The 25,978-nt window shown below is 36.9% G+C and overlaps 2 pseudogenes; both read left to right on the top strand.

The window, feature by feature from the left end:
* The window catches only part of LOC133090490 (T-box transcription factor T-like), a 32,788-nt pseudogene extending 30,528 nt beyond the window's left edge, over positions 1-2,260 (top strand).
* Positions 2,261-2,499: 239 nt separating this feature from the next.
* Positions 2,500-24,949, top strand: LOC133090489 (casein kinase II subunit beta-like; annotated as a pseudogene).
* The last annotated feature ends 1,029 nt before the right edge of the window (positions 24,950-25,978 follow it).

Here is a 25,978-nt window from a genome sequence, read left to right as displayed (position 1 = left end):
GCTATTTAGTTGTAATTAATTAGGTTAATCTGAAACCATCCGTTTTACTCAGGACTGCAGTTTAAAGAGATAGGAGAAAGAAAGGCAGAACAGAAGGAAGGAAGGAAGGGAGGAAAGGAGGGAGGGAGGGAGGTAGGGAGGGGTGAAATAAGCTAGGTCTGAATTAAGACCAAAAAATATATGAATAAATGGGAAAGAACTGCTTAAATCAATGTAATTACCCTTGTTTGCTTGAAATCTGTGTTATAGTTTGAAGTCTGTACCATAGCTACCTTGTTAAAAAAAACACTAAATTTACCTATTTTGCTCATATTCATGTTTCTCATAAACTCTGACCAGAAATTACAAATTTTAAAGTTTTACTGCATTTCGGCAGTAAACTCCGTGCATAACCTCAGAAATGGATTGATGTCTCTTGTTAATACATATTTTGTTCATCATATGCTGGGTAGGAGCTACATATTAGTATATATCCTCAAAATTTTTATTGCATTTAACACACCAGAAGGGACATTATACAACTAATAAGAAGTGAAGTCCATGTTAAGTTATTTGATCAAATATGTTTCATGCAAACTGCCTAAGAACATCAAAACAATTAGTCAGACCCAAAATTCAATCTGAGCTAGCATTCATATTCAAAGATTTGAATTCAAAGGTAAGTTCAGAGACCAAATATCATATTTTGATTTGTTCTGAAGTGGCCATCTGCCCATATCAAAAAGCTACTGCAACAGTTTGGCAGGCAGTTTAAAGAACCAAAATAACTACTCTGTGCAGGTCAGGTTCACAGGCATCAGAGTGTTGACTTGGAAAGCACAAAAAGTAATAATCACAGCATGTGGTACTTTACCGAGTAGCCAGCCAAAAGTGTCTGTCTAAATAGTCAAAAATTTCAGCTGTCATAAGAATCCTTTGAGGAAACTTTATAAATACCTATCAAATTTCAAATATCAGTGGCCAACATTTTTAAAAGCAGCATAAAGATCTAATAAAATGTTATAGAAAAGTTATAATAATCCTAGGTACCCATAATTTATATCCTGACACATTTAAAATGTTCCTTTTATTTAAAAATGGCTTCAAAGATATCAATAGTTTTATTTGTACATTTTATAAATATTTGTGTGCTAGTCAATAGTCTGATTTTTAATTGTTTAAAGCAAATCCAATGCCACAAAGACCTACGTTAGTCATGCCTTGCAGGAGTTCAAGGGGAATATCCTCTATCTTCTCCCCTCTGCCCCTCCCCTACCTTCAAGTCTCCTCCTCACAGGTCTCTGCCTGGGAACTGCGGACCTTTGCTGCTCCTTTTCTTGGAAGAGTGGCTGTTGAAAGGAGTTAAATATGGCTCTTGGGTAAGTAAGTCTGGGTTGGAGGGCCATGAAGAAGGGTCAGCAAGAGGACAAGCTCCCTTGGTGTCCAGAACTTGTAGAATAGCCTGCAATGGAGTGGACCACCAGCTGAGGTCCTTGGAGTGAGAGCTACAGGCTGGCTGGGAGAAGGGTGACCCTAGTGTCAACCAAGAAAAGTTAGATGTGGCTGCACTTCAGAGAGCTCACCAACCAGGTGATGGTCACCAATAACAGCAGGAGGATGTTCCCAGTGCTGAAGTTGAGTATGTCTGGCCTGGACCCGAACACCATGTGTTGTTTCGTCTTGGACTTTGTGATGGAGAGCAACCACTTCTGGAAGTGTGTGAACAGAAAGTGGGTGCCTGGGGGGTCAGTCCAAGCCATATGTGCATATTGAACTCCTTACATAAATAAAAACTCTAAATTCATATAGTACAAGTTGAGAGTCTACAGGGGATGACTACCAGCCACGGCATTCTCAAGACTCAATGCATATCTGTCAAGGCTTACCAGAAAGAGATTACAGCTCTTAAAACTAAATACAACTGATTTGCAAGGGCTTGCTGCGATGTAAAAAGAAGCAGGGATCACAAAGATAAGATGGAAGAGCCCAGAGACAAACAGCAACCGGGGTATTACTAATGGAAGTAGCTTATCCCTGGAATCAGTTCCTTCTATCTGCTGTCAACCCCCATCCTCAGTTTGGAGGTCCTGTCTCACTTTTCTCCACCCATGGCTGTGAAAAATGCTCTATGCTGAGGAACCACAGTTCACCCTTCCCTGTCCCTGTCCTCAAAGCTGTGCCTAGGCCCCCTTCCCACTTGGACAAGCTCATACTTAGCCCATACACTCATTGGAAAAATTCTCCAACCTATTCTGACAATTCATTTGCAAGTTGTCCATGATCTGATCCCATGAACTTAACCCAGCCTCAGCATGTGTGTACATACTATCATGTTACTCTTGAGCACAACAGGACTGCATCATACCCCAACCTGTGGTCAGCTAGCAGGGCACCTTCACACCAGGGTCTCAGACAGCATAGCTGCCTAACGGGCTGGGAGTCCAGTTCTTCCCAGTGAACATTATCTTACCCAAATAATCTCAGGTCCCTTCTCCTCAGGATTCTCACTCTATAAGAACCATGTCATGGCCACAGATATTCCTGACAGCCAATATCACACCTTGGCCTCATAACCTCATGGATATCCCTGTCACCACCTTCCATGTAAACCAAAGCCTCTCCTTAAAATATACACTATTTTTTTTTTATGTCTACCAGTGTTGATTTGATCTAGGTACAAAATTACAGTCTCATAGGTCAAGAAAGAAAAAAAATCTTATTAACTTCACTTTAAAATATGAAAAGTAATATATGTTCTGCTGTTCATCAAAAAAACAAACCCACCCATCATCTGCAACACAAGTGTAGTCCTATGTTGTGTTTATATGCTACAGATGAATTTAAGTATGGAAACAAAACTCAGTTGGACTATTAAATCACCATTACTTGATCATAATAAAATTTTGTTTGCTAAGATCCAGAAACTTATTTTTTTGTGCCTCATACAGCATATAGAGGATTTGACACACTAGAATTAATAAACTCAACTCGTCTTATTTAGTGAAATAAAAAGCATACTTTCAATTGCATTCCTTGTTGCTTCAGAGTAGTTTTCAGGTCCCTTTTGTGACAGCTATCATACTTATAGTTGAGCTGTTAAGGACAAAATAATAAATTCATAGTTGAGGACAACAGACTTTAATTGAAATGGAAATTTCACTGTTCTGCCCACTAGAATGTGTTTATTTTGAGCATATGTAATTGCCTCTTGTATTGTTAAACCTACAACGGCAATATTTTTCTTCTGAAAAAAATAGCCAAAGACAATCAGCAAAACATTTTCTGCAAAATAAAGGCAATATGCAAAAAAAAAGAAACAACAACAATGAAAAACTAAATACAGTTCTAAAAAGATCTAGTGAGAGGATTCAGTACTAGAAATTAGTAACTTAAACATAATCCACTAAAATTTTCAAAAGTTACATAGCTCAGCCCTCACGCCAGGAAAAAATAAATTTTAGGATGGAGAACTCTTATTACATATGTATATTTTTTAAAAACCTAATAAATGATTTAAATGACTTTTCTTTATTAAGTATCTCCTCAAGTCTGCCTCTTAAAGACAGATTAAAATGCAGTAATTTTTTTCTTAATTTTTAAAAATTAATAGACTATTTTTAGAGACTATTTTTAGGTTAATGAAAAAAGTAAATGTAAAATACAGATTTCCCAATTGCGCCCTTGATTGTGTTTAGCATTTTTTGTCTGGACTATAAAAGTCCCTGACTTAGTAAGCTTCCATTTTTAATCCATCCACTGTTAGGGCTGTAAAAGCAATTTTTTTAAAATGAAAGTCTTATCTCCTGTCATATCTGTGTGGTAAACTAGAATTGAAATATTGAAAAATATACCATTCCATTAGTGAACATCCCTGACTCTACTACTTAGGTAAAGACTTCACTGTGGTCATTGTTCTCACATGCAATGGGAATCACCTGAGAGCCTGTTCAACCCTGGGTTGCTGATTCAGGTTTTGAAACAATGGGTCTGGGTAGGTCTTGAGAATCTGCATTGCTAACAAGTTCCCAATTGATGCTGATACTCCTGGTCCCAGAGCCAAAGTGTGAGAACTACTGCCTTATAATTTTCCTATTTCTGATAAGTCTGCTCTTCTTCCCTCTGTAAGTGTTTTGGTTTTTTTATTGCTGCATTAAAAAAATTCTGATATTTAATGACAATAAAATTACAGTTTATTTAGCCCCCAAATCTGAATTCCTTTATGTCTCTTCTAAAAGGAAACTTTTTATTCTCTACTTCCTCAGCCAGTATATTTCTATCAGCTTTGTGTCTATAATATCTTTTATTATCTTGTCCACTGTTCTTCCACTCCTGTTCCCTTTCTATTGTAAGTTTGTATCATTTTAGTACTGAATATCATTATATTGGGATGTCTGAAAAAAAGATAAAACAAACGTGTTAGGATCACCACTTTGGGTAAACATATCTTTATGATTTTATCATATCTAAATCTATAAATATAACTGTAGCATAAAAAAAGAGAAAAACATGAGGATGGATAACAAAAGCTCCTCATATTTATATTTAGGAACTGGTTATAAGAGAAAAGTGACCAACAGGAACAATCAGATAGAGAAAATTTGGAGTTTGTATTGGCATTAAAATCAAGAGAAGAGAGAAAGGAGTAATAACAAAATAAGAATAGAAAAGTGAGCTGGTTAGTACCTTCATGTATTATTTTGGCAAGAAGCTATAATTTTAAAACAAAATTTTGTTAGGCTACATGTCATGTCCCTTAGGAAATATTCTCCTCTCTTCATGTAATACAAGGAGTAGAATTATCTGGAGAAACTCAAGGAGCTCACTCTGGGAGAAAGGGACAGTGAGTCCACTGGGACCAGGGTCTCCCATTCCCTTGCTCAGCTCTTCCTATGGGAAGTGTGGCTTTATTTCATGACAAGAATATCTATAAAAATCCTTTGGGCCCCAAAATATCTCTGGATGCTGGGAACTCACTTGTCCAAATAACTCCTGTTAGTGGTTGGCACCTAGACTTCTTGACACCAAGCAGTCTGTTTATCCCAAAGTGACAAACTTTCAAGTTTGAACTATAAAAAGAAAGAGTAACTAGGGGTAGGTCTTTCCAATGAAAATCAGACTGACCATATTGGCCCACCAGCTTTACCATACATCTCTCCCTGTGGTAGTGGGGGAAGGAAGACCTGTGCATCTTTTTTTTTTTTTTTAATTGTGATAAAATATATATAACACCAGAACTTTTTCATCTTCCCCAATTGAAACTCTGTAACATTAGATATAACTCACCAGTCCCCCTCCCTGTTTCCTCTGACAAGCTCCATTTCACTTTCTGCCTCTATGAATTTGACTACTGTAGGTACTTCATATAAGTAGGATAATACAATAATTATCTTTTTGTAACTGGCTTATTTCACTGAGCATAACGTTTTCAAGGTGCATCCATGTTGTGACATGAGTCAGAATTTCATTCTTTTTTTAAGATTGAATAATATTTCATTGTATATATGCCTTGTTTATTCATTTATCTGTTGATGGGCACATAGGTTGATGCCACCATTTGGCTATTGTGAATGATGCTGCTATGAACATAGGTGTACTGATAATCTTTTTGAATCCCAGCTTTCAATTCTTTGGGGTATATGCTCAAATGTGAAATTGCTGTACATATAATAATTTTATGTTTACAACTTTGAGGAACAGTTATACAATTTTCTACAGCAGCTGCACCATTTTACATTCTCACCAGCAACGCACAAGGGTTAAAATTTCTACACGTCCTCACCAACACTTGTTATTTTCTGTTTTTGTTTCTGTGTTTTTGTGTTTTGCTTGTTTTCTTTTGTTTTTTATTATAGCTATCCTAAATGGTACAGAATGGTATCTCACAGTGGTATTGATTTAGCCTCCTTTACCTTGGCAGTCGTTTCTTGATGCAAGTTTTCATTTCTTCAGTAAAGCTTATTTCTTAACCCATGTTATGTAACATTGAGAAATTTGTCCCAAAGCTGTTGCATGACAGGTAGCAACAAAAGAGAGCGCTGCTTTTTATTACAGGTGGAGACCTAGAAAGACCCACTTTCCACACAATAGCTGTGACAAAGGGACCTACCTATAGGTCACATCAGGACTATCTATTAAGAAAATGAAAGATTTTTTGACTTTTAAGAACCAACTTTTAGAGGGGACCTTCAAGATGGTGGAGGTGTAAGGTGTGGAGATCACCTTCGTTTCCACAAATACCTCAGAAGTACATCTACATGTGGAACAACTCCTACAGAACACCTATTGAATGCTGGCAGAAGACCTCAGACTTTCCAAAAGGCAAGAAACACTCCACGTACCTGTGTAGGGCAAAAGAAAAAAGAAAAAACGGAGACAAAAGAATAGGGATGGGACTTGCACCTCTGGGAGGGAGCTGTGAAGGAGGAAAATTTTCCACACTCTAGGGAGCCCCTTCACAGGCGGAGACAGGGGGTGGGGGTGGGCAGGAAGGAAGCTTAGGAGCCACGGAGGAGAGCGCAGCAACAGGGGTGCAGAGGGCAAAGCAGAGAGATTCCCACACAGAGGATTGGTGCCAACCAGCACTCACCAGCCTGAGATGCTTGTCTGCTCACCCACTGGGGTGGGTGGAGGCTTGGAGCTGAGGATCGGGCTTTGGAGGTCAGATCCCAGGGAGAGGACTGGGGTTGGCTGCGTGAAGACAGCCTGAAGGGGGCTAGCGTGCCACAACTAGCTGGGAGGGAGTCAGGGGAAAAGTCTGAATCTTCTGAAGGGGCAAGAGACCATTGTTTTGGGGTGCACGAGGAGAGGGGATTCCTTCCCCATGTACCCACAGAAGGCAGAGAACTGCCTAAGCAAGCTCTAGAGATGAGCATGAGCCTTGGCTATCAGCTCAGACCCCAGAAATGGGCATGAAACGTTAACGCTGCTGCCTCTGCCACCAAGAATCCTGTGTGCAAGCAGTTCACTACCCACACACCCCCACCACCCTGGGAACTTGTGCAGCACACCACTGCCAGGGTCCCGAGGTCCAGGGACAAATTCCCTGGGAGAAAACATGGAGAGCCTCAGGCTGTTGCAATGTCATGCTGGCCTCTGCCGCCGCAGGCTTGCACCGCATTCCAATTATGACTACCGTACCCCTCCCTCTCCGAGGCCTGAGAGAGCAAGAGAGCCCTAATCAGCTGCCGCTTTAACCCCTTCCTGTATAGGGGGAGAAAAGTCACCTGAGGGCGACCTACATGCAGAGGCAGGGCCAAAACCAAAGCTGAACCCCAGGAGCTGTGCGAAAAAAGAAGAGAAAGGGAAATTTCTCTGTGCAGCCTCAGGAGCAGTGGATTAAATCCACACAATCAACTTGATGAATGTTGCATCTGTGGAATACCTAAATAGACAAGAAATGTTCCCAAAATTGAGGCAGTGGACTTTGGGAGCAAGTGTAGACTTGGGGATTGCTGTCTGTGACTGACTTGTTTCTGATTTTTATGTCTATCTTAGTTTAGTTTTTAGTGCTTGTTAACATTGGTGGATTTGTTTATTGGTTTGCTTGCTCTCTTCTTTTTTTTATTTTTTATATTTTTATTTTGATTTTTTAACATTTTTTATATTTTATTATTATTATTATTTTTTCTTCCTTTTCTTCTGAGCCGTGTGGCTGACAGGGTCTTGGTGTTCTGGCCGGGTGTCAGGCCTGAGGCTCCTAGGTGGGAAAGCAAAGTTCAGGACATCGGACGACCAGACACCTCTGGGCCCCACATAATATAAATTGGTGAGAGCTCTCCCAGAGATCTCCATCTCAACACTAAGACCCAGCTCCAGCCTATGGCCAGCAAGCTCCAGTGCTGGACGCCCCATGCCAAACAACTAGCAAGACAGGAACACAACCCCACCCATTAGCAGACAGGCTGCCTGAAAATCATACTAAGTTCACAGACACCCCAAAACACACCACCGGATGCGGCCCTGCCCACCAGAAAGACAAGATCCAGCCCCACCCACCAAAACACAGGCACCAATCCACTCCACTAGGAAGTATACACAAGCAACTGAACTAACCACGCCCACAGGGAGCAGACACCAAAATCAATGGGAACTACGAACCTGCAGCCTGCAAAAAGGAGACCCCAACACAGTAAGTTAAACAAAATGAGAAGACAGAGAAACATGCAGCAGATGAAGGAGCAAGGTAAAAACCCACCAGACCAAACAAATGAAAAGGAAATAGACAGTCTACCTGAAAAAAATGCAGAATAATGAGAGTAAAGATGATCTAAAATCTTGGAAATAGAATGGAGAAAATACAAGAAACATTTAACAAGGACCTAGAAGAACTAAAGAGCAAACAAACAATGATGAACAATACAATAAATGAAATTAAAAATTCTCTAAAAGGAATCAATAGCAGGATAACTGAGGCAGAAGAACAGATAAGTGACCTGGAGAATAAAATAGTGGAAATAACTGCCACAGAGGAGAATAAAGAAATAAGAATGAAAAGAATTGAGGACAGGCTCAGAGACTTCTGGGACAATATTAAACACACCAACATTCGAATTATGGGGTCCCAGAAGAGGAAGAGAAAAAGAAAGGGTCTGAGAAAATATTTGAAGAGATTAGAGTGGAGAACTTCTCTAACATGGAAAAGGAAACAATCAAGTCCAGGAAGCACAGAGAGTACCATACAGGATAAATCCAAGGAGAAATATGCCAAGACACAAATTAATCAAACTATCAAAAATTATATACAAAGAAAAAATATTAAAAGCAGCAAGAGAAAAATAACAAATAACACACAAGGTAATCCCCAAAAGGTTAACAGCTGATCTTTCAGTAGAAACTCTGCAAGACAGAAGTGAGTGCCAGGACATATTTAAAGTGATGAAAGGGAAAAACCTACAACCAAGATTACTCTACCCAGCAAAGATATGATTCAGATTCAGTAGAGAAATTAAAACCTTTACAGACAAGCAAAAGCTAAGAGAATTCAGCACCACCAAAACAGCTTTAAAACAAATGCTAAAGGAACTTCTCTAGGTAGGAAATACTAGAGAAGGAAAAGACCTACAAAAACAAATCCCAAAAAATTAAGAAAATGGTAATAGGAATATACATATCGATACTTACCTTAAATGTGAATGGATTAAATGCTCCAACCAAAAGACATAGACTGGCTGAATGGATACAAAAATCAGACCTATATATGCTGTCTACAAGAGACCCACTTCAGATATAGTGACACATACAGACTAAAAGTGAGGGGATGGAAAAAGATTTTCTATGCAAATGGAATTCAAAAGAAAGCTGGAGTAGCAATTCTCATATCAGACAAACTGACTTTAAAATAAAGGCTATTACGAGAGACAAAAAAGGACACTACATAATGATCAAGGGATCAATCCAAGAAGAAGATATAAAAATGGTAAATATTTATGCACCCAATATAGGAGCACCTCAATACATAAGGCAAATGCTAATAGCTATAAAAGAGGAAATCCACAGTAACACAATAATAGTAGGGGATTTTAACACCCCACTTTCACCAAAGGACAGATCATCCAAAATGAAAATAAATAAGGAAACACAAGCTTTAAATGACACATTAGACAAGATGGACTTAATTGATATTTATAGGACATTCCAACAAAAAACAACAGAATACACACTCTTCTCAAATGCTCATGGAACATTCTCCAGTATAGATCATATATTGGGTCACAAATTAAGCCTTGGTAAATTTAAGGAAATTGAAATTGTATCAAGTATCTTTTCCAACCACTATGCTATGAGGCTAGATTATCAATTATAAGAAACACAGTGTGAAAAATACGAACACATGGAGGCTAAAAAACATGCTACTAAATAACCAAGAGATCAATGAAAAATCAAAGAGGAAATCAAAACATACCTAGAAACAAATGACAATGAAAACACAATGACCCAAAGCAATGGGATGCAGCAAAAGCAGTTCTAAGAGGGAAGTTTATAGCAATACAATCCTACCTCAAGAAACAAGAAAAATCTCAAATAAACAACCTAACCTTACACCTAAAGCCATTAGAGAAAGAAGAACAAAAAACCTCCAAAGTTAGCAAAAGGAAAGAAATCATAAAGATCAGATCAGAAATAAATGAAAAAGAAATGAAGGAAACAATAGCAAAGATCAATAAAACTAAAAGCTTGTTGTTTGAGAAGAAACAAATTGATAAACCATTAGCCAGACTCATCAAGAAAAAAGGGAGAAGGCTCAAATCAATAGAGTTAGAAATGAAAAAGGAGAAGTAACAAATGACACTGCAGAAATACAAAGGATCATGAGAGATTACTACCAGCAACTCTATGCCAATAAAATGGACAACCTGGAAGAAATGGACAAATTCTTAGAAAATCACAACCTTCCAAGACTGAACCAGGAAGAAATTGAAAATATGAACAGACCAATCACAAGCACTGAAATTGAAACTGTGATTAAAAATCTTCCAACAAACAAAAGCCCAGGACCAGATGGCTTAACCGGTGAATTCTATCAAACATTTAGAGAAAAGCTAACACCTCTTCTTCTCAAACTCTTCCAAAATATAGCAGAGGGAGGAACACTCCCAAACTCATTCTACAAGACCACCATCACCCAGACAAAGATGTCCCCAAAAAAGAAAACTACAGGCCAATATCACTGATGAACATAGATGCAAAAATCCTCAACAAAATACTAGCAAACAGAATCCAACAGCACATTAAAAGGATCATACACCATGATCAAGTGGGGTTTATCCCAGGAATGCAAGGATTCTTCACTATATGCAAATCAATCAGTGTGATACACCATATTAACAAATTGGAAGAATAAAAACCATATGATAATCTCAATAGATGCGGAAAAAGCTTTGAACAATATTCAACACCCATTTATGATAGAAACGCTCCATAAAGTAGGCATAGAGGGAACCAACCTCAACATAATAAAGGCTGTATTTGACAAACCCACAGTCTACATTGTTCCCAATGGTGAAAAACAGAAACCATTTCCCTTAGATCTGGAACAAAACAAGGTTGTCATTCTCACCACTTTTATTCAAGATAGTTTTGGAAGTATTAGCCACAGCAATCAGAGAAGACAAAGAAATAAAAGGAATCCAAATTGTAAAAGAAGAAGTAAAACTGTCACTGTTTGCAGATGACATGATACTATATATAGAGAATCCTAAAAATGCTACTGGAAAACTACTAGAGCTAATCAATGAATTTGGTAAAGTAGCAGGATACATAATTAATGCACATAAATCTCTTGCATTCCTATACACTAACAATGAAAAATCTGAAAGAGAAATTAAGGAAATACTCCCATTTATCACTTCAACAAAAAGAATAAAATACCTAGGAATAAACCTATCTTAGGAGACAAAAGACCTGTATGAAGAAACCTATAAGACATTGATGAAAGAAGTTAAAGACGATACAAACACATGAGAGATATACCATGTTCTTCGATTGGAAGAATCAACATTGTGAAAATAACTATACTACCCAAAGCAATCTACAGATTCAACACAATCCCTGTCAAACTACCAATGGCATATTTCACAGAACTAGAACAAAACATTTCACAATTTGTATAGAAACACAAAAGACCCCGAATAGCGAAAGCACTCTTGAGAAAAAAAACCGGGGGCTTCCCTGGTGGTGCAGTGGTTGAGAATCTGCCTGCCAATGCAGGGGACACGGGTTCGAGCCCTGGTCTGGGAAGATCCCACATGCCGCGGAGCAACTGGGCCCGTGAGCCACAACTACTGAGCCTGCGTGTCTAGAGCCTGTGCTCCATAACAAGAGAGGTCACGATAGTGAGAGGCCCACACACCGCGATTAAGAGTGGCCCCCGTTCGCCGCAACTAGAGAAAGCTCTCTCACAGAAACGAAGACCTAACACAGCCAAAAATAAATAAATAAATAATAAATAAATAAATAAATAAAAGAGTTCTTCAATAGAATATCGAAAAGACTTGAATTAAAAAAAAAAAAAGAAAGAAACATGGAGCTGGAGGAATCAGGTTTCCTGACTTCAGACTATAACACAAAGCTACAGTAATCAAGACAATATGGTGCTGGCACAAAAACAAAAAAAAATAGGTCAATGGAAAAGGATAGAAAGACCAGAGATAAACCCACACACCCATGGTCACCTTATCTTTGATAAAGGAGGGAAGAATATACAATGGAGAAAAAGACAGCCTCTTCAATAAATGGTGCTGGGAAAACTGGACAGCTACATATAAATGAATGAACTTAGAACACTTCCTAACACCATCCACAAAAATAAACTCAAAATGGATTAAAGACCTAAATGTTAGGCCAGACACTATAAAACTCTTAGAGGAAAACATAGGAAAGACACTCTATGACATAAATCACAGCAAGATCCTTTTTGACCCACCCTCTAGAGAAATGGAAATAAAAACAAAAATAAACCAATGGGACCTAATGAAACTTAAAAGCTTTTTCACAGCAAAGGAGACCATAAACAAGATGAAAAGCCAACCCTCAGAATGGGAGAAAATATTTGCAAATGAAGCAGCTGATAAAGGATTAGTCTCTAAAATATACAAGCAGCTCATGCAGCTCAATATCAAAAAAAAAGAAAAAAATATCCAATCCAAAAATGGGCAGAAGACCTAAATAGACATTTCTCCAAAGAAGATATACAAATTGCCAACAAACACATGAAAGGATGCTCAACATCACTAATCAGTAGAGAAATGCAAATCAAAACCACAATGAGGTATCACCTCACACCAGTCGGAATGACCATCATCAAAAAATCTACGAACAACAAATGCTGGAGAGGGTGTAGAGAAAACAGAAGCCTCTTGCACTATTGGTGGGAATGTAAATTGATACAGCCACTATGAGAACAGTATGGAGGTTCCTTAAAAACTAAAAATAGAGTTACCATATGACCCAGCAATACCACTGCTGGGCATATACCCTGAGAAAACCATAATTCAAAAAGAAACATGTACCACAATGTTCATTGCAGCACTATTTACAATAGGCGGGACATGGAACCAACCTAAATGTCCATCGACAGATGAATGGATAAAGCAGATGTGGCACACATATACAATGGAATATTACTCAGCCATAAAAAGAAATAAAATTGAGTTTTGTAGTAAGGTGGATGGACCTAGAATCTGTCATACAGAGTGTAGTAAGTCAGAAAGGAAAAAACAAATACTGTATCCTAACACATATATATGGAATCTTAAAAAAAAGAAATGGTACTGATGAACCTAGGGGCAGGACAGGAATAAAGATGCCTATGTAGAAAATGGACTTGAGGACAAGGGGAGGGGGAAGGGTAAGCTGGGACGAATTGAGAGAGTAGCATGGACATATATAAACTACCAAATGTAAAATAGATATCTAGTGGGAAGCAGCTGCATAGCACAGGGAGGTAAGCTCGGTGCTTTGTGACCACCTAGAGGGGTGTGATAGGGAGGGTGGGAGGGAGACGCAAGAGGGAGGGGATATGGAGATATATGTATACATATAGCTTATTCACTTTGTTATACAGCAGAAACTAACACAACAGTGTAAAGCAATTATACTCCAATAAAGATGCTAAAAGAAAATAAAGAACCAACTTTTACATAACTAAATTGATAAATAAATGTATTGGTGTTATACAGGATATTCATGCATACATATATGTGTATGTGTATATATATATATATATATATATGCAATTATATATATATATATTTTTTCTTTTTTGAGAGAGAAAAGATGTCTAGCACTTTATTTCTAAGTAGCAACTGAACCTTGGTCTTATAAAACTTTTCATTCAATATGTATCATTTAGCTTGACTAATTAATAGTCAGATGTTTCTTGTAATAATATTACTGTATTAATTTATAACACCAAAGTTTTGAATAGTCATAACATAGAAGAAATAATTATGACCATTACTTTTAAAGCAAGCAATTGTTCTTTTCCTTAAGAATATTAAAGTTTGGAAATATAAGGTATATATTTGCCTTGGTTTTACTATTATTCACTCATCTTTTTGCCTCTACACTACTCCTATGAAATATTCCAGAGTATCACTGGACATGGAAGGGAGTTAAGCTCCTTGCTATTTAGAAACATCCAAGTGACATATTTTTTTTTTGTATTTAAAACATGTTCCCCATAATATAGACAGTTTCACTCTTCTGTGGAAAGTTAAACTATGTTTTAAAGTGCATACAAAGAGTGTTAACATTTTTGTGTGTGTGTATGTGCAGTTACTTCTACTGACAAAGTTGTTTGCTAAAAGTTGCTCCACTTTAAAATAAATATTCCTCAGCTATTGGCTACCAATAGCTACCAACAGTTATGTCAGCACTGTTTATATTTAATGTCTACTTGAGTTTTCTTTCTTTTGACTTTAAAATAGATCTTGCAATGCTCATACCATCTTTTCCTGTAGTGCTTGAGATAAGCAATTATCTACTTTTTTATACAGCTTCCATTTATGTTTAGGACAAAGTATATGTGAAAAATTAACACGAACTTTTTATCTCATTTATGTTTTGATCCTACAGAGGTCTAAAACAATGTTCTAAAATGCCTGACAACAATTTCCTTCAAAGTTGCTGATTATTAGCAAAATATGAACTTAATTATTTATATAAATTAAAGGATAATAAGGATTGGTCCTGCCTTGAAATTATGTGATATTCCTTTGGACAGCAATTTTATAATATAACCATTTATATGTGATTCACTTGAGAAATTATACTACGTGATTAAGAATCATTTCTAATGACACATCAGCATGAGTTTGGGAAATATACTCACAAACTTTAATTGTAAATAAGTTAGAAAAGTACAATTTCAGAAAAGTTGTGCTTGAAATCCATTAAAGTCATCATTGATTTTTATCAACTGAAGACTCAGAAGTATATAGTATATAAAAAGTATACAGTACACAGAAACTCAGCCAAAGTTTCCTACTTAGGGTAGCTTAGTTAGTAAAATATTTATCGGACACAATATTTGAAGTGTTTAGAAATATTATACTTGTTCTTTTCTGAGTGACATTTGTGGACATCTCTATTAAATCATTCTAAGGCTGATATTTCCGTAGAAATTCAGCATTAAAAGTCCAATCAAAATTTTTTACACTAACTGAATATGTCAATGAAGACACATATATAAACATATACTCATGGAATTATAAATTGTGAATATTTAAAATTGCTAATAAAATATTTTATTTATTTAACTTAAAGAACTTTATAAGCATTTTGATCTTGTTTTACTGTTTTAGGCCTAACCTTTGAACATCTATGTTCTAATTATTCTTATGGAAAATTAAATGCTATAACAAATATTTAGTTTTTTGTCCAATACTGACAAATTCTCGTCTTTTGCTAATTTACTGTGCATCTAGAAATATTTATTTTGGAAAATATTGAGCAAACTTCTTTTGCCCAGAATGAAAAACTTTAAAGTTTAAGATGGATTACACAAAAGAACACATGCTTTTCTTTTCAAAGGAGAGTGATTTTAAGAGCTTATAATGACTTAGTAAAGGTTTTCTGAAGATCAAATGCTTTTTAAATGCCCCTTTTTTGGTAATCTCTAAATTAATTGGAAGCATGTAAAATTGTTCTAAATTAATCATAAAAAAATCAACTTCAAATGTTTTAACTGGCTCTTTAAGTTTTATATTAACAAATTGTAGTTCATGATATACCTTAAAATATTCTGAAAAAGTATCCAGATTAAGTTCATCCAAAGAAGAGATAATGCATTTCTACATTTGCTTGTGATCATTGGAGTGAAGACTGTATTAAACTAAATAATGATACTTTGACAGTGTAAAGGTGCAAATGTAAATGAAAGTAACATTTTGCCAATGATGAGAAGATGTATTTTATACTAGACCTGACTTAAGGCTTTTGCACAGGATATTTCTTTGCCTGGAAATGGCTTTCCTCACATAATCGCCTGGCTTACTCCTTCAATTTTATTCCTCACGGAGGCCACACCTGACCACTCCACATCAACTGCCTCAATGTACTATGAAAACTCTTAGTCTGTTAGATTTTTTTCATAACATGAATTTTTATCTACTATGTTTATTCTTTTATTTTCCAAATTGTTTATTGATTGCCTCCCTTGCCCCTGCCAGAATTCAAGTTCCTCAAGTACAAGAACTCAAGTTTGTCTTGCTAGTTGATCAGTCCCCAAGACCTAGAATCATTTTTGGAAAATAGGAGCCCAGTACATATGTGTCAAAAAAACATTCAATGACCTAGGAGGAATTTCAGGAAAACTTTTGTTGTCATAATCACATAAAAATACATAATGTCTATAAAACAGCAATAACTAATTAGATGGGAAGAACAGGCTGGAATGAAAAAGGAATAATGAATCAAAAATGGGATTAGGTGAGATTAAAAAATACTGCTAAGAAAGGAAAAAGCACAATCTAAAAATGACAGCCACACTAGAGGCCCTAAGACAACAAGAAACATTAATATGATTATAAGTGTCACAGCAATAATCCTTTTTTTGGTTAAATTCCTGAATCAAAAGCAAAGTATAAAGTCTGAGTTTTAAAGATGAGATAACTACATATACGCAGAGAGAAACAAATCACCCAAATATTTGACAAAAATGTTAAAAAAAATAATTATATACAAAAAATATTTAAAAAGTGATGAAGAATGAAAGAAATGTCAATTGATACTTACAAATATACCAGTCTAAATTAGGGATATGATTAGTCTGAAACCATTGAGTGTCAGAAAAAAATGATAAGAAGGTAAAAGAGAAGTTAATAAGAAATCAATGATAGTATGAAAAAGGAAAACATTTCAACATAACAAGAAGATAATAGAAAAAGAAAATTGAGGTAATTTAACTACTAAACTGTAGGCTGTTCTTTCTATGTAACTATGTTCTCACTCTATCCACTTTCTGTCTCCTATTTTTCCAACATACTTTGGACATTTTAAAATAAATTGCAACACACTTGAAAACAGATAAATTGTAAGGGTTTACATCACATTTTCTTACCACAATGTTATAAAACTAGTAATTATAACAAAATGTGATAAAATATTTTGAAGTTAAAACACACATTTTTGAAAGTTTGTGTAAATAGGAAAATAAAAGCTGAGTTTTTAGATTTCTTATAAATATCAAAGTAAATTATGTACCTCAAAACTCAAGCACAGGGGAGGAGTCAAGATGGTGGTGTTGGAACACGCAGAGTTAGCGTCTCCTCACAACTAGGGTGTCTGCCGGCTGCTGGTAGGGGACTCTGACCCCCAAGGAGACAGGAGGAACCCCAGAGTGAACCAGTGGGATGTAGGCGGACCGAGGGGGGAGGAGAAGTGGAGCCCAGACAGGATTGGCGTCCCTTGGGCCAGGGAGCTTGCTGAGTTCCCAAGCCAATTCCGCCTCCTTCCAAAGCCCCATTCAGGCCGCATGGGTCCTGGGGACATAGGAGGGAGGCCAGGGAGATCAGGAGAGGAGCAGAGGGTGATTGCCCTGCTCACTCGGGCACAGGGAGCCTGCTGAGTTCCCAGGCTGGTCCCCTGCCCTCCAAGGCCCCCCTTTCCCCCTACCACATTGGTCCTTGGGGCATAGGAGAGAGGTCTGGGAGATCAGAGAGGCAGGTGGGAGGGGCCCTCCCAGACCCCAGACCAGAGGAGCAGGAGAGGAGAGGAGAGGAGGGCATTTGCTCTGCCCACTCGAGCCCAGGAAGCCTGCTGGGCTCCCAGGTGAGGTCCCCTGCCCTCTGAGACCAGAGGTGGGTGGCATGCCTGGGCTCCTTCTGTTCCATGAGTGTAAGCCGCACCCCCCAAAGCCCCCAGGACTTTTTCCAGCCTTGTGGGTCCTGAGCATTGGCCCCGCCCACCACCCAAACCTCACCCTTGCTTAGGCCCTGCTCTCCACAGCCAAGGCCTTCCCTCCCCCACCTTTTTTTTTTCTTTTTCCTTCTCCCTCCTCCTCTTTTTAACTATTGGGTACTGATGTACCTTCCAGTTGTTGATTCATATATATTTTTATTTTTACATTCTTTCTAACAAATCTGTTAGTTTCCTAGTCTAATTTTATTTTTTACTTTGTTACTGTTCTTTTTTTTTTTTTTTCTTGCTGCCCCACGTGGCTTGTGGGATCTTGATTCATGACCTCGGGGTCAGGCGGAAGCTCCTGCAGTGGGAGCTCCGAGTCTGAACCACTGGACTAACAGAGAACCTCAGACCCCAGGGAATATTCATCAGAGTGAGGTCTCCTGGAGGTCCTCATCTCAGTACAAAGACCAGCTCTACTCAATAGCCTACAAACTCCAGTGTTGGAAGCCTCAGGCCAAACAACCAGTAAAACAGGAACACAACCCTACTCATTAAAAAAAAAAAACAATGAGATGGCAAAAAAATATGTCACAGTTGAAGGAGCAAGGTAAAAACCTACAAGACCAAGTAAATGAAAAGGAAATAGGCAATCTACCTGAAAAAGAATTCAGAGTAATGACAGTAAAGATGATCCAGAATCTCAGAAATAGAATGGAGGCACGGATTAAGAAAAGACAAGAAATGTTTAAAAAAGACCTTGAAGAACTAAAGAACAAACAAACAGAGATGAACAACACAATAACTGAAATAAAAAATACACTAGAAGGAATCAGTAAAAGAATAACGGAGGCAGAAGAACAAATAAGTGAGCTGGAAGGCAAAATGGTGGAAATAACTGCTGAGGAGAAGAATAAAGAAAAAAGAATGAAAAGAATTGAAGACAATCTCAGAGACCACTGGGACAACACTAAATGCACCAACATTCACATTATAGGGGTCCCAGAAGAAGAAGAGAAAAAGTAAGGGTCTGAGAAGATATTTGAAGAGATTATAGTGGAAAACTTCATTAACATGGGAAAGGAAAGAGGCACCCAAATCCAGGAAGCCAGAGAGTCCCAATACAGGATAAAACCTAGGAAAAACACACCAATACACATATCAATCAAATTAACAAAAATTAAATGCAAAGAAAAAATATTAAAAACAGCAAGAGAAAAACAAAAAATAACATACAAAGGAATCCCCGTAAGGTTATCAGCTGATTTTTCAGTGGAAACTCTGCAAGCCAGAAGGGAGTGGCAGGATATACTTAAAGTGATGAAAGAAAAAAACCTACAACCAAGATTACTGTACCCAGCAAGGATCTAATTCAGGTTTGATGGAGAAGTGAAAAGCTTTTCAGACAAACCGAAGCTAAGAGAATTCAGCACCATGAAACCAGTTTACAACAAATGCTAAAGAAACTTCTCTAAGCAGGAAACACGAAGAGAAGAAAAAGACCCACAAAAACAAACTGAAAACAATTAAGAAAATGGTAATAGGATCATACATATCGATAATAACCTTGAAAGTAAATAAACTAAATGCCCCAACCAAAAGACACAGACTGGCTGAATGGATACAAAAACAAGACCCATATATATGTTGTCTACAAGAGACCCAATTCAGGCCTAGGGACACATACAGACTGAAAGTGAAGGGATTGAAAAAGATATTCCATACAAATGGAAATCAAAAGCAAGCTGGAGTAGCAATACTTGTATCAGATAAAATAGACTTTAAAATAAAGACTGTTACAAGAGATAAGGAGGGACATTACATAATGATCAAAGGATCAATCCAAAAAGAATATATAACAATTATAAATGTTTATGCACCCAACATAGGAGCACTTCAATACATAAGGCAAATGCTAACAACCATGAAAGGAAAAATCAACAGCAACAAAATAATAGTAGGGGATTTTAACACCTCACTTACACCAATGGACAGATCATCCAGACAGAAAATTAATAAGGAAACAAAACTTTAAATGACATAATAGACCACATAGATCTGATATTTATAGAACATTCCACCCAAAAGTGGCAGAATACACTTTCTTCTCAAGTGCTCATGGAACATTCTCCAGTATAGATCACATCTTGGGTCACAAATCAAGCCTCGGTAAATTTAAGAAAATTAAAACTTATCAAGCATTTTTTCTGACCACAACACTATGAGATTGGAAATCAATTACAGGAAAAAAACTGTAAAAAACACAAAAACATGGAGGTTAAACAGTGCACTCCTAAATAACCAAGAGATCACTGAAGAAATCAAAGAAGAAATAAAAAATACAGAAAAACAAATGACAATGAAAACATGATGACCCAAAACCTATGGGGCACAGCAAAAGCAGTTCTAAGAGGAAAGTTTAGAGCAATTCAATCTCACCTCAAAAAACAAGAAAAATCTCACATAAACAATCTAATCCTACATTTAAGACAACTAAAGGAAGAAGAGCAAAGAAAACCCAAAGTCAGAGGAAGGAAAGAAATCATAAAGATCAGAGCAGAAATAAATGAAATAGAAACGAAGAAAACAATAGCAAAGATCAATAAAACTAAAAGCTGGTTCTTTAAGAAGATAAACATAATTGATAAACCCTTAGCAAGACTCATCAAGAAAAAGAGGGAGAGGACACAAATCAATAAAATTAGAAATGAAAAAGGAGAAATCACAACTGACACTGCAGAAATACAAAGGATTATAAGAGACTACTACAAACAACCATATGCCAATAAAATGGACAACCATGAAGAAATGGACAAATTCTTGGAAAGGTACAATTTTCCAAGACTGAACCAGGAAGAATTAGAAAATATGAACAGACCTATCACAAGTAATGAAATTGAAACTGTAATTAAAAATCTGCCAACAAAAAAAGTCCAGGACCAGATGGCTTCTCAGGCGAATACTATCAAACATTTAGAGAAGAGCTAACACCGATCCTTCTCAAACTCTTCCAAAAAATTGCCGAGGGAGAAACACTCCCAAATTCATTCTACAAAGCCATCAGCACCCTGATACCAAAACCAGAAAAAGATATCACAAAAAATGAAAACTACAGGCCAATATCACTGATGAACAGAGATGCAAAAATCCTGAACAAAACACTAGCAAACAGAATCCAACAGCACATTAAAAGGATCACACACCATGATCAAGCGGGATTTATCCCAGGGATGCAAGGATTCTTCAATATATGCAAATCAATCAATGTGATACACCACATTAACAATTTAAGGAATAAAAACCATATGATCATCTCAGTAGATGCAGAAAAAGCTTTTGACAAAATTCAACACCCATTTATGATAAAAACTCTCCAGAAAGTGGGCATAGAGGGAACCTACGTCAACATAATAAAGTCCATATATGACAAACCCACAGCAAGCATCATACTCAATGGTGAAAAACTGAAAGCATTTCCACTAGGATCAAGAACAAGACAAGGATGTCCACTCTCGCCACTCGTATTCAACATAGTTTTGGAAGTCTTAGCCATGGCAATCAGAGAAAAATAAGAAATAAAAGGAATATAAATTGGAAAAATAAGGATTAAAACTGTCACTATTTGCCGATGACATGATATTATACATAGAAAATCCTAAAGATACCACCAGAAAACTACTAGAACTAATCAATGAATTTGGTAAAGTTGCAGGATACAAAATTAATGCACAGAAATCTGTGGCATTCCTATACACTAACAATGAAAAATCAGAAAGAGAAATTAAGGAAACACTCCCATTTACCATTGCAGCAAAAAGAATAAAATACCTAGGAATAAACCTGCCTAAGGAGGAGAAAGACTTGTACTCAGAAAACTATAAAACACTGATGAAAGAAATCAAAGATGACATAAAACAGATGGAGAAATATACCATGTTCTTGGATTGGAAGAATCAATATTGTGAAAATGACTATACTGCCTAAAGCAATCTACAGATGCAGTGCAATCCCTATCAATCTACCAATGGCATTCTTCACAGAACTGGAACAAAAAATCTTACAATTTGTATGGAAACACAAAAGACCCCGAATAGCCAAAGCAATCTTGAGAAAAAAAAATGGAGTTGGAGGACTCAGGCTCCCTGGCTTCAAACTATACTACAAAGCTACAGTAATCAAGACAGTAAGGTACTGGCACAAAAACAAATATAGATCAATGGTACAGTATAGAATGACCATAGATAAATCCATGCACATATGGGCACCTGTTTTATGACAAAGGAGGCAAGAACATACAATGGAGAAAAGACAGCCGCTTCAATAAGTGGTGTTGGGAAAACTGGACAACTACATGTAAAAGAATGAAATTAGAACACTACCTAACACCATACACAAAAATAAACTCCAAATGGATTAATGACTTAAATGTAAGACCAGACACTCGTCTTTTGGAGGAAAACATAGGAAAAACACTCTTTGACATAAACCACAGGAAGAACTTTTTTGACCCACCTCTTAGAGTAACAGAAATAAAAACAAAAATAAACAAATGGGACTTAATTAAACTTAAAAGCTTTTGCACAGCAAAGGAAACCATAAACAAGACAAAAAGACAACCCTCAGAATGGGAGAAAATATTTGCAAATAGAACAACAGACAAAGGATTAATCTCCAAAATATACAAATAGCTCATGTAGCTCAATATCAAAAAAACAAACAATCCAGTTAAGAAATGGGCAGAAGACCTAAATAGACATTTCACCAAGGAAGACATACAGTTGGCCAAGAGGCACATGAAAAGATGCTCAACATCACTAATTATTAGAGAAATGCAAATCAAAACTACAATGAGGTATCACCTCACACCAGTAAGAATGGGCATCATCAGAAAATCTACAAACAACAAATGCTGCAGAGGGTGTGGAGAAAAGGGACCCCTCTTGCACTGTTGGTGGGAATGTAAATTGATCCAACCACTATGGAAAACAGTATGGAAGAGTTCCTTAAAGAACTAAAACTAGAACTACCATATGACCTAGCAATCCCACTACTGGGCATATACCCTGAGAGAACCATAATTCAAAAAGAGACATGCACCCCAATGTTCATTGCAGCACTATTTACAATAGCCAGGACATGGAACCAACCTAAGTGTCCGTTGACAGAGGAATGGATAAAGAAGATGTGGCACATATATACAATGGAATATTACTCAGCCATAAAAAGAAACGAAATTGAGTTATTTGTAGTGAGGTGGGTGGACCTAGAGTCTGTCATACAGAGTGAAGTATGTCACCGTATGCTAACGCATATATATGGAATCTAAAAAAAAAAAAAAATGGTACTGATGAACCTAGTTGCAGGGCAGGAATAAAGAGGTAGACATAGAAAATGGACTTGATGACATGGGGTGGGAGGGGGAAGCTGGGGCAAAGTGAGAGTAGCATTGATGTATATACACTACCAAATGTAAAATAGTTGGCTGGTGGGAAGCAGCAGCATAGCACAGGGAGATTGGCTAGGTGCTTTGTGATGACATAGAGGGGTGGGATAGGGAGGATGGGAGGGAGGCTCAAGAGGGAGGGGATATGGGGACATGTGTATGCATATGGCTGATTGTGCAACAATCTGTTGTTGTGCAACAGAAACTAACATGGTATTGTGAAGCAATTATACTCCAGTAAAGATGTACTAAAAGAAAAAGGTACCAACAGAAAAAAAAAAAAAAAACTCAAGCATAAGGACAGTTCGAAAAACTGTAGTATTTACAAAAGCTGAAGATACACAGTTCCAAAGATAATCAGCTCCACTCTTACATATATACCTAAACCCAACAAGAGTGCATTCATAAGTTCACTGAAAGGCATGCACTAGAATATTCATTATAGCATTATTTGTAAGCCCAAACTGAAGCTACCCACATAAATGTCCACTCATAGGAGAAGCCATAAAAATTGTGGAATATTCACACAATGGGAATTGATTGTCTATAATGTACATAATGCATAATTTATCAATACTAAGTACAAAAAAAGACAGGACTAATCTCTGGTTTTAGAAGTCATGAGAGCAGTTAACTGGAACAGTTTTTACTGAGATGAGAATGTGGTAGGTTATGGGTATTCTGTTTTTGATCTGAGTCTGACTAAGCAGATATCTTCTGACATGTGAAATCAATCCATTGAGCTGAACTCTTTTGATGTGGTCACTAGTCTTTACCAATACTATGCTCAATAAACACTTAAAAGTACATAGAAATTAAAAATATCATTCCCATGATATTTTTATTTATTAATTCATTTTTATTTATTAATTCATTAAAATAAGTAGAAACACATTTTAATCGTGACATGCTTTGCAAAACAAAAGAAAAAAAAGACCCCTAAATTTCAAAGACTTTTATGATCACTCAAGAAAACAAAATTACAGAGACAAAGAAGCATCAGGAAATCAGTAAGGAAAAATAAATGATAAATTTTTTAAAAAATGATTTAAACATCAGGAAGTGTTATTTATAGTTCTGTGGGCTCCATGACTATGAATTCTTCTGTGAAGTGGATGAAGACTCCATCCAGGACAAATTTAATCTCAGTCAACTCAATGAGCAGGTGCCTCACTGTAGACAAGCTCTAGACATGATCTTGGACCTGAAGCCTGATGAAGAGCTGGAAGACAACCCCAACCAGAGAATCCTGATTAAGCAGTCAGCCAAGATGCTGTATGGGTTCACCGAGACCACCTATACCCTCACAAACCACGGCACCACCCAGATGTTGGAAAAGTACCAGTAGGGAGAGTTTGCCACTGCCCCATGTGCACTGTGAGAACAAGCCAATGCTTTCCAATAGCCTTTCTGACACCCCAGGTGAGGCCCTGGTGAAGCTCTACTGCCCCAAGTGCATGGACGTTTCCACACCTAAGACACCATCAAGGCAGCACCACACGGAAGGCCCCTACTTGGGTACCAGTTTCCCTCACATTGCTCTTCACGGAGCATGCTGAATGCCGGCCCAAGCAGCCCACTAACCAGTTTATGTCCAAAGTCTACAGTTGCAAGATCCATCCACTGTCCTACCAGGTGCAGTTCCAAGCCGCCAGCAACTTTGAGTCCGTCAAGACCGTTCACTGATTCCCAACCCCACCTGTCACTCAGTCTTTGACAGTTCCAGTTCTCCCCTGCCACATTTAAGGAAACCTCTATGGTTTATATTTTAAATTAAAAGAGTCTTATTGTGGTGTGAATATGAAATAAAGTAGAAAAAAGGCAAAAATAAGCATTTACTCAAAATTTATATAAAACCTTTTTGGATCTCTTCAGGAAAAATATTTTAGGGCTTGATGGCTCCTAATATAAATGTTGTAAAATCATAAGGTATTTTTTTAAATAATTCTATGCTAATTTATTTAATTACTAAATACAATTGATTATTTATATTAAGATACATTAGCATCATTGATTAATGCATGAGAAGAATACTGAATAGTACCATAATAATGAAGAAATTTTTAAAAAAATCTACAAAAACTACCATGTTGAAAGGTACAAGAATCACAGGTCTTTAGAAAGGAAGTTTTCATATACCTAAAATCAACTAATTCTCATATTATTTAAATAGTTCTGAGCTATAAGTTGAAATGGACTTTGCTGTGTCAAACCACAGACTGACTTGCATTATTTTAAAAAAAGCAAATCTCAAATATCACTAGTAAATAGCAATTAAATCTTAAGAGAGAATATATTTTTATGCTTGATAAAATCAATTCAATGTTTAATAAAATTCAAAGAAAGCATAAGTACAAACAGACGTATCTAAACATGACAAGAATGTGTATCTCAATCCACCTGTATTTCAAAATATTCTGGAAATTAATTTAATAGATTTATGATTATAAATGTGAAAAGAAGCTAAAATTTAGGTATTTGATCTAGCAACACTATAATGTACTATAAAACCTTTTATTTTTGCCTTGGAATAGAGAGTCAAGTCAAAAATAATGACTAATCCAATGAAATCAGAGTGTATACAAAATTTATGAACATCAGTGGGGAGAGATTGGATGACACATAAAATTGAGAATTGGCTAATTATGTCAAGTTGGGTTGATATAAAACATCTCTTAGTTGGAGAACTGAAATTCCAATCCCATCTCAGTGGAA

This window comes from Eubalaena glacialis, chromosome 4, assembly GCF_028564815.1.
Source record: "Eubalaena glacialis isolate mEubGla1 chromosome 4, mEubGla1.1.hap2.+ XY, whole genome shotgun sequence".
Taxonomy (NCBI): Eukaryota; Metazoa; Chordata; class Mammalia; order Artiodactyla; family Balaenidae; genus Eubalaena; species Eubalaena glacialis.
Note: the sequence above shows the minus strand (reverse complement) of the source record. Positions and strands in the feature narration are given on the sequence as shown.